Source organism: Coccinella septempunctata, chromosome 9 (assembly GCF_907165205.1).
Source record: "Coccinella septempunctata chromosome 9, icCocSept1.1, whole genome shotgun sequence".
NCBI classification, from domain to species: domain Eukaryota; kingdom Metazoa; phylum Arthropoda; class Insecta; order Coleoptera; family Coccinellidae; genus Coccinella; species Coccinella septempunctata.
The window spans coordinates 18,376,382-18,388,477 of record NC_058197.1 but is presented as its reverse complement, the minus strand read 5'-3'; the positions used below and the strand labels follow the sequence as shown (position 1 = coordinate 18,388,477).

The window sequence follows — 12,096 nt, the reverse complement described above, 5'->3', positions numbered from 1 at the left end:
CATAACGGTTTACTTATCTCCGTTAATTTAAAATCGATTTTTTTCTTCTACTAGTGGTGCGTTCGGAGGTTTTGTTTCGAAACTAATTAATTTAACGCGATTATATTGTTGTTAAAATGTTCGCTCGTAGAGAATCGATTTGTATTCGAAAGCCGGTCTAGGATTCGCGGAAAACTGCCCGGTAATAAAACTACGAGAAAACGAACGGACTGCAGCCGTCCGTTTATCTGAATTGTCCGACTTCGATTACCAGTAAAGTAACGCCAACAATGTGGTCAGATAGTGTGAGTATGTACGTGCTTCTAATGTTTCTGATATATTTCGGGGACAGACATACATAACGAACAAAGAAAGTCATTCTACGCATTGCAGTCTCGTACAGGGTGGTCCAACGAAAACTGGTTCAGTCGGAAGCAAAAAGAGGGTGCATGAAAGAGACGAAGCGAGGGACGTGGCTGTCTTAGGTCATGTAGCAATGGATCCGACCTGTGGTACCATAAAATTGTCCGATGTATCTGGTTTTTCAAGTATAACAATCATGAGAATCCTTAAACAGTTACGATTGGTTCGGGAACTGGATATCAGTTGATTTAGGATAGAAGATGTTGAGGAGTTCAATGAAAATATGAAATCTTTTGATATTTGCCAATCTCAAAGACCCTAGGGTTCCTTTTTAGGAGAATAAGCGGCTTCTTCCATTATTTTTCCTCTAAAAACGTAACAGAAGCTCTGAAAGCCCTTCTCACACATCTGTTGGACGTACTAGCGTGAGAAGGCTCCTTAACCGCCATCAATACTTATGTCGTTCTCGCTCATAGCCCTACGGCGTATAAATAACGATCAAATATTGATCTTTGTGGAACGTATCGCTTTTGTGCAATAAAAATCGGACTGCTACGCGATCCTAGGCCGGATTACCGACAGATCTCATTTGAGATAACCGTTAGTCAAACGGCCGGACCAAGAAAATCTTACGAAACTTCCACACACACACACCGCACCGGTCCGACGAAATTGACATGTCAACCTCTTTGTTGGTATTCGATTGTAGATAATGGATATCTCGATATTATTCAATATGCCCGGCGTTTCAGAGGTGACCCACTCGAGAAGGTGATGCCACGATCGGAAAAATTAGATCTGGTCCTTCGACGGCCTTCGGATCCGACGTTTCGGATCGTCGAAGTTGAACGGTTCGGGGATTAAGTGGAGCTGAGCACGGATTGTTCGATCTTCGATCGCTTTTGTAGATTGACATGTTTGTTATCGTACGAAATGGAATAAGATCGGATCTGAATTGTTTAAGTCGAACAATTTTGTAGATTCGGCCATTGTTCGTTTTGTGTTATTATTTTCTTCTGTAACTCTGGTTCTGTTGGGCCTGAAACTGAAAGAGTTAGAGGGTGGAATGACCAATCCTCATGCAGAATCCTTCTCACAGATTTTTCATGCCTCTGCGCTGAGCGTCTTGGTGACTACACGAACATTGTAATGATCTCCAGTTTTCTGAGAAAAATTGGAGTTGGAGAGATACTGAAGGAAAAGTCCCGTCAACCCCCCTGTTCGCGTTTCGCGTCATAAGTGTTGAAATCGAAATCTCTTCTTTTCTATCAGTCATGGTGCGTAAGCCCTTGGGGTAAAGAATAAGAGATACCGCTCGTCGTCAGTGAAATGCGCTAAAAATAGACCTTTTCTTCGCTATCAGTCATGGAGCGTTAGCCCTTGGGGTAGCAAATGAAAGTCTCGAATAGATCCGCCCTGGTTGTGTTTCTTCTCATTGGAGAAATACAATTAATTACATCCCGATACCGTATAGCAAGTCATTTCACTTCGCGAGGTCATCCTTAGTATCCATTTCGTCAGTTCTGGTTGGCGCATTTTATTGAACTACCTTTGATTTTTCACTGTACCCGGTATAAACTTTGCAAAGTGCTCGTGACCGGACAGAATTTCCCGAATGTATGTTTGCTGATCGATTCGCTCATATTTCATACCTACACATATTTCCGTTGTACATATAATCAGTTTCCGAAGGTGTGAATAAACTGGTTAGATTGTGTTTGCAGAGGGGACAGAAACGTTGACAAAAATGTCTAAATGACGCCGAAAAGCAGTCTGGGTGGCGGTCACAAGTCTGTTATCATCGTGAAACGTCCAAACGGCAAAGTCCCCATGTCTGAATCAAAACTACAGACCCTAAGGAACACAAAGAGCCCTTCCCCCACCGCAACTCGCGCCAGAAGGCTTCGATTTCTGAGAATTAACCGTAAAATCAGACCCTGCGACATTCGGCCGGTTCCGCATGCCCGACATCCGACCGCGCCGTCACCTGTCGCCCTTCACGCCCGACAAGTCCTGAAATACGCCCGATCCCGGCTCCCGAATCTTAAATCAAGTCGCCGTCGACGTCGACGACTGGAAATAATTCTTCCGCGAGAGAGACAAAGGGGATCCCTATCCCGGTTTCCCGTCAGGAAATGAAACAATTTTTCAAATTGCCTACGTAGTTCCGTCGGCCGGCTATCATCCGGGCGTGTAGGATTAATGGATGACGGACAGACCGGGCGATAAAACGGAATAAGGAGATCACGTAGCGTCTTTTCGACGCTCAGGAAAAATCGGCCCGAGACGTTCTATTCAATTTTCCCGGCCAGATAGGAGGTTTCTGCTCGTTCGGGAATATCTGGACGTGATAGAACGTTTCTACGAGCTCGTACGTCACATCCTTGGTTTATCGGAGGCCTCGGGAAGGAAAAATCAACGGGAGCCAAACCACCCTGTATCGGTGGCCAAGAGGGAATACTCCTTGTGACGAAAATGATGTATTTTCTATGGAATATCTGTGAAACGTCACATTTTGTACTTAAAGTACTTAAAAATGAAAAATAAAAATGGGTATTTAAAATTTAAAGCGTTTAGTTTCTATTGCACAAGTTGGCAACATCGACTGAAACATGCGTTGATAATAAAGGACAACAAATACACTATCTGGATGAGATAGACAAAGATGGCTGCGACGAACGAGCCTTATGATGGCTGTACTTCAACAGCTGTTATTTTATAGACAAGCCATTGGTCTTTTTCTTTCTAGTAGGCGCTGTTGGCAAATCGTGAACTAGAAACGAAGCGATATAAATTTCAAAACCTCGTATTTGAAGAATGATTTAGAATAGATAACCCAAATTGAGCAGAATTCCCCATTTAAGTCACTTTTTTGGTCGGTAACCTTTACCAATGGTTGACGTTGTTTCAACTACGTCAATTCAGTCTGAAAAGGTCTCGTTTTTAATGATAATCAAGGTCCTCTTCTGGATATTTCGAAGAGTACAACTTCCTGACTGTTTTCCTTACAGGACATAGTCTCCCCGGGTAGTACCTAATGAGGAAGGTTCTGTATGGAGGAGAATGGCTTCGCCATTGTAATCCAAGCCAAAAGATGATGCTTTGAACGATAAACTTGCAGGAGCGGAGAGATAAGCTCCTTGAAGTCATCCCTGATACCGAAGTTCATGAGAATACTTGAATGTAGACGACAAACTGGCAAAAACATCTCTGATGAGAGGCACACTAGATCTCTCTACAAGTTTGGTTGAAATCTTGCTGTCAAAAGTAGACGAATCGACACTAAAACTAAATGGGATTTTTTCAAGACAGAACTGCTTGAATCACCGCTTGAAACTTTTCGAAAATCAACGAATTTATTCGAAGCAAATCGGCCGTTCAGCGTGACAAACGGCAAAAGTTAGAAGAGCAAACACCTGATGTCAGCGAATCATCGACATCCGATGTCGGTAATCCATATCGTGGGCGCCTCCGTCCCCTGTTCGATCAAGCGAAGACGCTGGTTTCGACCACATTCTGAACTCTGCCGTGGAAAAAAGTACCGAAGAACGTATTCACGCTATAATTCCCCGCCTAATTTCATGCAAGATTGGTCAGAGTCACTCGAAAACCGAGCGTCAAGTGAAGTGGAACTGGACCTTGAAAACAATACCCAGACCTGTCGCGTTAGGCCCAGAGCACAGGTAGATGCACACACGTTAAATCCTCCAGTTCTCGAGGCCGCATGCCTCTCCTCGACATCTGTACGATGTCAGAAATAAGAAATCATCGACTTATCGACACGGTTGACGCTGAAACAACAACGTAAGCCAGTTACGAACTCGAAAACTTATCAAATCAGATGTTTGACTACTTGAATTAGATAGTGGAGATCTTCTAATGGTGGTTCTTCCCTTCACAGTTTTGGTTCACCTCATCTTTCTAGTCCCACTTGCGACTAACCCCACCATTTTCCACTCTCTGCGTCTCCAAAGAGTGAAAACTCTCACTATTCATCTCACAGCATCGTTTTAACTGCATCAAGTGACGTAACATGGATAGAGTCATAAAAAGACACTTCGAGAAACCTCACAGCCTCCCTTGAGACCCATAGATGGCACAGTTCGCCGATCGCCGGCTCCACTAGCGACATCTACGGCCGATACTCGAACTACAGAGGGAAACTTGACCCTCGTCGAACTACAAGAAGATGAATCGAAAGCGTAATATGAATATTGTCTGAGGCCTCAGATTTCTCCCCTAAAATTACAAGAATCCGGCGGAGCCGCGGAGATGGTCTTTCCTTCGGGTTTTCGACGGGGGCAAGGGCGTTTTTGCATTGCAAATTTCTGCCCGGATTCGTAATAAAAATGTAATATCCTCGGAGGAGGAGAAAGGAGCGACGTCTGCATAAGGCCAATAACGCGGCGTTCCGAAGTTTGGATGGGGAAGTTCAAAGATCTTACCTAGAAGGAGTCTGTGGTGATGGAGGTTTTTGTTGTTACCTGAAACAAGGAAAGATTGGTTAGGAATGTTGAGAAATCTAGTCAGTTAATAGAAATATTCCAATATTCATTACAAGTCGTAAATCTGAAGATATTGGGGATCATTTGATAGAAATAATTTCCAGGAATGACTGGCTTAGGAGGTAGGTGGAGTACCCATGAATTGTTCAAGATCTTCACGTCTTGTGTTTCAATTTTGTAGCTCTCCGTTCCAGAGGATCATTATTGGAAATGATATACCAAAACCGTCGAATATTTCGCCATTGCTTCGGTTTCCACACCGTTCAATTACACGTTTCGAATTAAAATACAATGCACAATAAAATTTCGTAAACGGAAAGAACACATCTAACCGACTGACATAGAAAGACGAGACGGCATGCGTAAGGATCGCTCTTTGGCGTTCGTAATAACACTTGACCGCCTTCTTTTCGAACTCCTTTCATTTATTTCGTACGTGTCTACTGCCATTATCCGAAGGGCGTTAATGGCATATTTCCATAAAGTACGTTCTGCGCTTTCTCTCTGATTTCGATCATCATGCTAGACGAATCTGATGAACGGTATTTCCTACACATACGATGTCTAAGTATGATAGAATTCCCTATTTTTCTGTGGATTCGAGGCTGTGTCCAGATTGAATCGGTCCAGAAATCATAACGAATCCCTCTTCGGCAGTTTTCAGGCAGGTTTTCATCCGAGACCGCAAACAAAATCAATTCCAACCAGGGTTGCATGCGCGGCACAGGTATTTTTCCATTATTACTAATTTTAATAGCGACCGCGCCAGCGTTCGCGTATTAATTGCATTTGCGTAACCTCCATTGGACAAATCGAATCGAAATCTATTAGTTCGTGACGAATTTCAGATTTACCGATATATTCGATCGCAAAAAAAGACCATTACGAAAGTTCGGCAACGTTAGGATAGTCGAACGGAGTTTTTCTGATGGATAGAGGACGCGAAAACGTCCGAAATGGATCGTGCCATCATCTGAAATTCGTTCCGAATCTAGAAGGCGGAGACTAAATCTGCTTTGTAACCAGCAAGCCCATAAACCCACCTAACCCGTAGATCTACCTCTTCCACCATCAGGAATCTACAGATGCACGCGAGGCCATGTAGAATCTCCGTCTACCCGGCGATAGATGGCGCACCCGTCTGTATATATCTCATTGGAGCCCCCACACTTCAATTATATCGGGCTTCGAATGAACAGAGCTTCGTATTTCTTTGGGCAGGTATATATATATGGAACTTATGATCAATTCAAGGACTTCTAGAGTGAAAGACACGTGTGATACGACAAAAGACCAGAAACGACGACAGAGTTAATCCTGCATTCTCGCGAAAAAAAAACCCTTCCAGATCCTCCGGATACGAAAAATTCACGGTTCTACACCCTCGCGATTCCCCTCTCCGATATCAACAGACCCAACCTCGCGGTATATTTCATTTAAACTTTTTTAACTCGTGCCCCTTCCGACTAGCACACATACACGAGAAAAACCGGCATGAAAAAGAAATTAGCGAAGTTTTTACGACTCCCCGTTTCGCGAAGTAGGGTTCTTCAGAGACGGCGGCGTGGCAGGCACGCACCACGGGCTTCTCTATAGTTGAAGAGGAACGCGGCAACGATTACAAATTGCAACGCGTTGCGTTCCCTTTGAAAAGCGACGAATTCGGGTCGATCGCATGTATGGTCCTTCGGGCCGGATAGCCAAGACGCGACGTTGCCAGATTCGCGATTTTTTCTTAGATTTCCGTGATAATCTCGATCAGGTCGTTTTCCGACCGCGTCTTGTCGATCCTCGATTTCCAAAACCCATTAAACCTACCGAGTTAATCAACGGAGACCTCCAATTGCTTCCGTCATCAATCACGGCGAGATAACGTCGCCCCAGATTGTCAGGGACAGGGACGGGTCCGGCTGTGTCCCCAAGTAGCGACGATTTTCGAAAATTTTCTTATCTCCCCCACCGGGGGACTCCCGGTCTTGGCGTGCCTCACCTCCAGACACGACCATTAGCGACCGAGGAGCGTAAATCACATCGACGGTCTCAGATATACGGAGGGCGGGCAGTTATCGACGCTTTTTAATGGTTCGTATAATTTCTCGGGGCATATTTTACGCGATATCTACGCCCGCCATTGTTTACGAGCTCTCGTCCCGTGTATCGCTCAATTTCGGAGGACAGTTCGGTCTAATGGATTTATTGGACGGTGATGAGTTTACGCGACAGATCAAAGGGTCTTCGACGGTCGATAAATCGTTTGTTATCGACTGGATTATCGCGTAATAAAAATCTGATCCGATCGGGTCAGAGAGATCGGGTTTAATGTCGTTTCGCTCCATTTGGACCGATGAATCGCTGTCTAATAATGATGCGGGATGTGCCATCGGCACGCCACTGCCCGGGAGCGGAAGAAGAATGTTTTATGGCGGAGTGGAAGGTTCCCGAGTGACTTGGAAAACTTGAACACTTGGAATAGGTGTTCAAGTTGGTTTGCCTGACCTAATCAGCTATTCAGAATTACCGATCTGGATCAAAAAGTTCAAGTTACTATTATAGGTCAGGGTTTCAATCAAAACCTTGCTGTTCAAGTAGTAAGATAGATGAATCTTCAGATTCGCCCACCAGGTAAAGACGTGAGCCAACAAGTTTGCTGTTGAGGTACATCAGAAAGCCCACAGATTACCGTCCAAATTCATTGATCTACCTAGCAGAGCTTTTGGCTCAGTAGATTAATCTGATCCTTGCAGTGTTATGGGAGAATGTCCCTATAATGAAGAGTTTCTGGACAAGGAAGAAACCAAACCCTACTTAACTAGATACCCACTGAACTATCTAGAGGATGACCAACCTACTGGATTCACGGTTTATCCGAGAATTAAATCTGCTGAGCCAAAAAAGCGATGAATCTGGCAGATCACAAAGAATTGTATTCGTTTTCAAATAGAGGGATCAGTTGGTCAGCAGATTCACCATTCAGGTGAATACCTGCTAACATACCAAGACGACAAATAAATAAGTTTACTGATATACCAGGAATCTGAACTGTATCAGTAGATACCCAATGATCTATCTATTAGATGAATGATTTATCCTGAAATGTAATCTGCTGAGCCAGATTCGTGAAGAAACTAGAAGATCAATCAGATTTTCATTCGGTTTTAGATAGAGAAATAAGTTGGTCAGCAGATTTACCGTTTATGTGCTTCTGATTTACCAAAACAATGAAAATATCTGTTTACTGATCTACCACGAAGCCGAACTGCTGGTTTGCTACGATCAATAAGCAGACAAATTCGCTGCTAACGTAGATCTGTGAGTCCACTCTTCTGCTGAACATTCTAACAATCATCTGCTGAGCCAACAGGACCATACATTCATGATGAGTTTCTCCTAACCTAACCTAATAATGATCTATCTATTAGATCAATGATTTATCCGAAAATGTAATCTGTTGAGCCACATGACGGAAGAAACTAGAAGATCAATCAGATTTGCATTCGTTTGAAATAGACTAGGGCAGCAGATTTACCGTTTATGTGTTTCTGATTTACCAAAACAATGAATACATCGGTTTGCTGATCTACCACGAAGCCGAACTGCTTGTTTGCTATGATCAATAAGCAGACAAATTCGCTGCTGATGTAGATCTGTGGGTCCACTCTTCTGCTGAAAATTTAAACAGTCATCTGCTGAGCCAATAGGGCCATACATTCATGCTGAGTTTCTCGGAGTGCTCCAGTATTCGGTAACTGCTCTGTCGAGTCACTTAGAACATGGACAGATCGTCTGGTTGAATCTTTGAGCCAGTAACAATTTCAAGAAGATTCAGTTCTGTTTCTCACGTAGATCATAAAGAGAATCTGCTGACAAATCTACATCTGCTGGGCCAACAGACTGGAAGATTTAGGTAGATCAATCAATATGCCAACGGATTCACCTTAGAATGTGAGACCATAATGACAATCCACTAACCAACATCTGCTTAATCCAATTCGGCCCATAAAAACCAAAGAAACAGAGCTCGTTTTCGCCCAAACCATTCAGGATCTCAACTGCTCCATCAACCGCACCTACCTCATCAACAAATCTTTCTCGCGTCCAAAAATACACAACAAGCGACTATCGCAGCACGGATTTAGAACGGATTTCAGAATCTTTATCGCCTTTAGTCGCTCCTCCTCCATCTCTTTTATTTACAGTCTGTACGTACCTCATAATAATTATCCGCCGTAATTATATCTGGGCTGTAAATCGCCATGTGTTCCGTGGCTTATCTTCCCTCGCGCGCCAGACGCCGCTGGATCATCCGATAGGGCTCGAGCGCCGCGACGCTGGCGCCGCCGAGGGAGTGGCTACGTTCGGTATTGTCGACTTTGTTTGTTGAAGATTCGGAACTTCCGAATAAGCCCAGGAAAAAGTTATGTCGTAAAACCGGTTGTAAAACGTCCTGCGAGGTTATAAAAAGGACGATTCGATCGGGGGAAAAAAAATTGAAACTATTGGGGCGAGATGCGGGGAAAATTTGACTGAAACAGTGTTCGTCGTTGAGCTAGCCAACCTTCGTGACGTTCTAGATGACTTGCGAGGAAAAATCCTCTCGGAAATTCAAATTTCAGGACTGGAAGACGATGCTGAAAGTTGGGAATCGCAAACGGGGAAAGGCAATAAAAGCAAGTTCTTCCCCTAACGCCGTAGCCCTTGTTTATGTTTCGTTTTTATCCTATTTTGATATCCATAAAACGCAATAGTTTACTACCGAAGTCTGGCGTTATCATCCTTTCTCACACGGAAGTTCTAAATCTTCTACAAACAATTTTAACAATCCCTACGATGTGCCTTGTTCAAACAGAATCATTCCTGGCGCCAACTACGTGAGGATGCTTTCAGCAGTATGACAGAGAGCTACCAGCACTTCTCGAGGGAGAGGCGTCTATTGGATTCAATTCGAAATAAGAATGCGAGAAGTTTACCGAGGAGAGCAGGACGAAACATGGACTGCTCGTGAGTTATTGACTTTTAAGGCATTGGACGATTAGCCCAGCTAATCAAACGAATCTGGTGGTCCCTCAAATGGTTCATGTAGAGAATATACATTTCATCTATGGGGAACGGTTCTCTACTTTGTTTTGTGATTCCAACATGTTTGCACGCCAGCCAGAATCTTACTTCCAACGAAGAGAAACACACAAGAAGAAGGGAAAAGGGTGTACAATTGTTCACTACTGTCAGTTTCTCATTCTCATTAGGTGCTTCCTGAGGCAACCTACCCTTTAAGGAATCCAGAGCTCCTTGTCAAGTTTGGCCCGACGCAAAACCACCAAGTTCTTCTGAATTTCGCCCGGTCCGAAGACGGCCAAACGAAAATAGTTCGAGTTTGTTTTTCGTATTCGATAATATCCCCATCTTGCTCACGCTCGTAAAACCGCGATATCGAATCATCTAAAAGCGTCCCGAATGTTTTCTTCGCAGAGGTCGATCGGGAAGGTCTCCGGGACGAAAATAATTTTATAGCACTCTTGATTGTGTCCGTTAATTCGTTTTCTAGCTCGTTTGTCGGTTTCAGTTTCCATCCAGTCTGGATATCGAGTGGAAAGAAGATCGTTCGACCGAAATAAACTGGTCGCGTGATGAAACTCGGTATTTGGGACGTGATCAAAGGTGCTGACAGGTCGCCGAGATCGTCTTCATTTGTTTTTGGGTACGCTGATCGTGAAAAACGCAGGACCATTCGAATGATCTTCCACTTTCCCCTCTGGCCCACCTTCGCCTACGCCCATGGTACCTAACCCAGCGTCTGCGCCCGTTCCAGGTACCCTGTCATTATGACTCCGGATCCCTCAATTTTTCTATTGGGATGCCCGTAAAATGGCAAGCCCCAATTTCGGTAATGACTGTTATTACATCATTACGGCATTTATATCAGAATAATAATTAGCCAAGCCACCCCGATCATTAAATCTCGAATAGTATCTATGGGTATGTGGCTTTTCGTCGTCATTACGGCGTCCTAGACCGCGTTGCCACGTTTCGAAAATTACTTCCGATCGGTGTATGCGTAATGACGACGCAGGTGGGTCGCGTTTTAATCGTTTTATAATGCTTAACGTCTTACGGTTATCCGATATTACGATTTCGGGAAACGGGGGAGACTGTGAGAATGCCAGGTTCTTCGGAAAATTATGGAATTCATAGAGCGAAAGGTGGCATGTTCGAAAACCTACATTTGCTCACCAAACATTCGTATATCTTACATTGTTTACCAGAAAATCTTATTTTTTATTTTTTCATTATTCAACTTTCGAGTTGGGTTGTATCTAGCAGAAAAATCATAGTAGATTTAAACGTGATACATAATCTGAAAAAGCAACCGACATTTCATCCACCCCGACGCAACTGTTCGGTCTTGAGGAAGTTTCAACTGAACCCAACTTTTTGGGAAATTTTCGCAGATCGTCTTTAGAGGAATTAATCTTCCAGGAAAACTATCGTAGATTCAAACGTGATACATATTCTGAAAGAGCAACTCTTCTTGAAATAAATGTGAGAATTTTATCCATTTCGGCGCAACCGTTCGGTCTTGAGAAATTTTTAACTGAACCCAACTTTTTGGGAAATTTTCGCAGATCGTCTTTAGAGGAATTAATTTTCCAGGAAAACTATCGTAGATTCAAACGTGATACATATTCTGAAAGAGCAACTCTTCTAGTACTAAATTCCAGAATTTCATCCATTTCGACGCAACCGTTCGGTCTTGAGGAAGTTTTAACTGAACCCAACTTTTTGGGAAATTTTCGCAGGTCGTCTTTAGAGGAATTAATCTTCCAGGAAAACTATCGTAGATCCAAACGTGATACATATTCTGAAAGAGCAACTCTTTCAGTAATAAATTTGAGAATTTCATCCATTTCGGCGCAACCGTTCGGTCTTGAGGAATTTTTAACTGAACTCAACTTTTTGGGAAATTTTCGCAGATCGTCTTTAGAGGAATTAATCTTCCAGGAAAACTATCGTAGATCTAAACGTGATACATATTCTGAAAGAGCAACTCTTTTAGTAATAAATTTAAGAATTTCATTCATTTCGACGCAACCGTTCGGTCTTGACAAATCCTCAAGTGAAATTTGCAATTTTTGAAAAATGCCATTTCGAAGATGAAAATCTAAACGAAGGGAGATAGGCTTTCGGAATTGCTTGCAATAGATGCAGCGTGTTCAAAAACCTATATTTTCATACCAAACTTTCAAATATCTGA

The 12,096-nt window shown here is 43.2% G+C and overlaps 1 protein-coding gene across 2 annotated transcripts in view; it reads right to left on the bottom strand.

The window, feature by feature from the left end:
- LOC123319848 (ephrin type-A receptor 7) overlaps positions 1 to 12,096 on the bottom strand; it is a 152,280-nt gene that overhangs the window by 117,156 nt on the left and 23,028 nt on the right. Inside the window, exon 1 of one of the 2 annotated variants that reach the window (XM_044906830.1) lies at positions 4,788 to 4,828. The exons of the other annotated variant lie outside the window; for it this stretch is intronic. The gene's annotated coding sequence lies outside the window, so the exon portion shown is untranslated. Of the gene's footprint in view, positions 1 to 4,787; positions 4,829 to 12,096 lie in introns of those variants that run through there. 2 annotated transcript variants of the gene reach the window in all.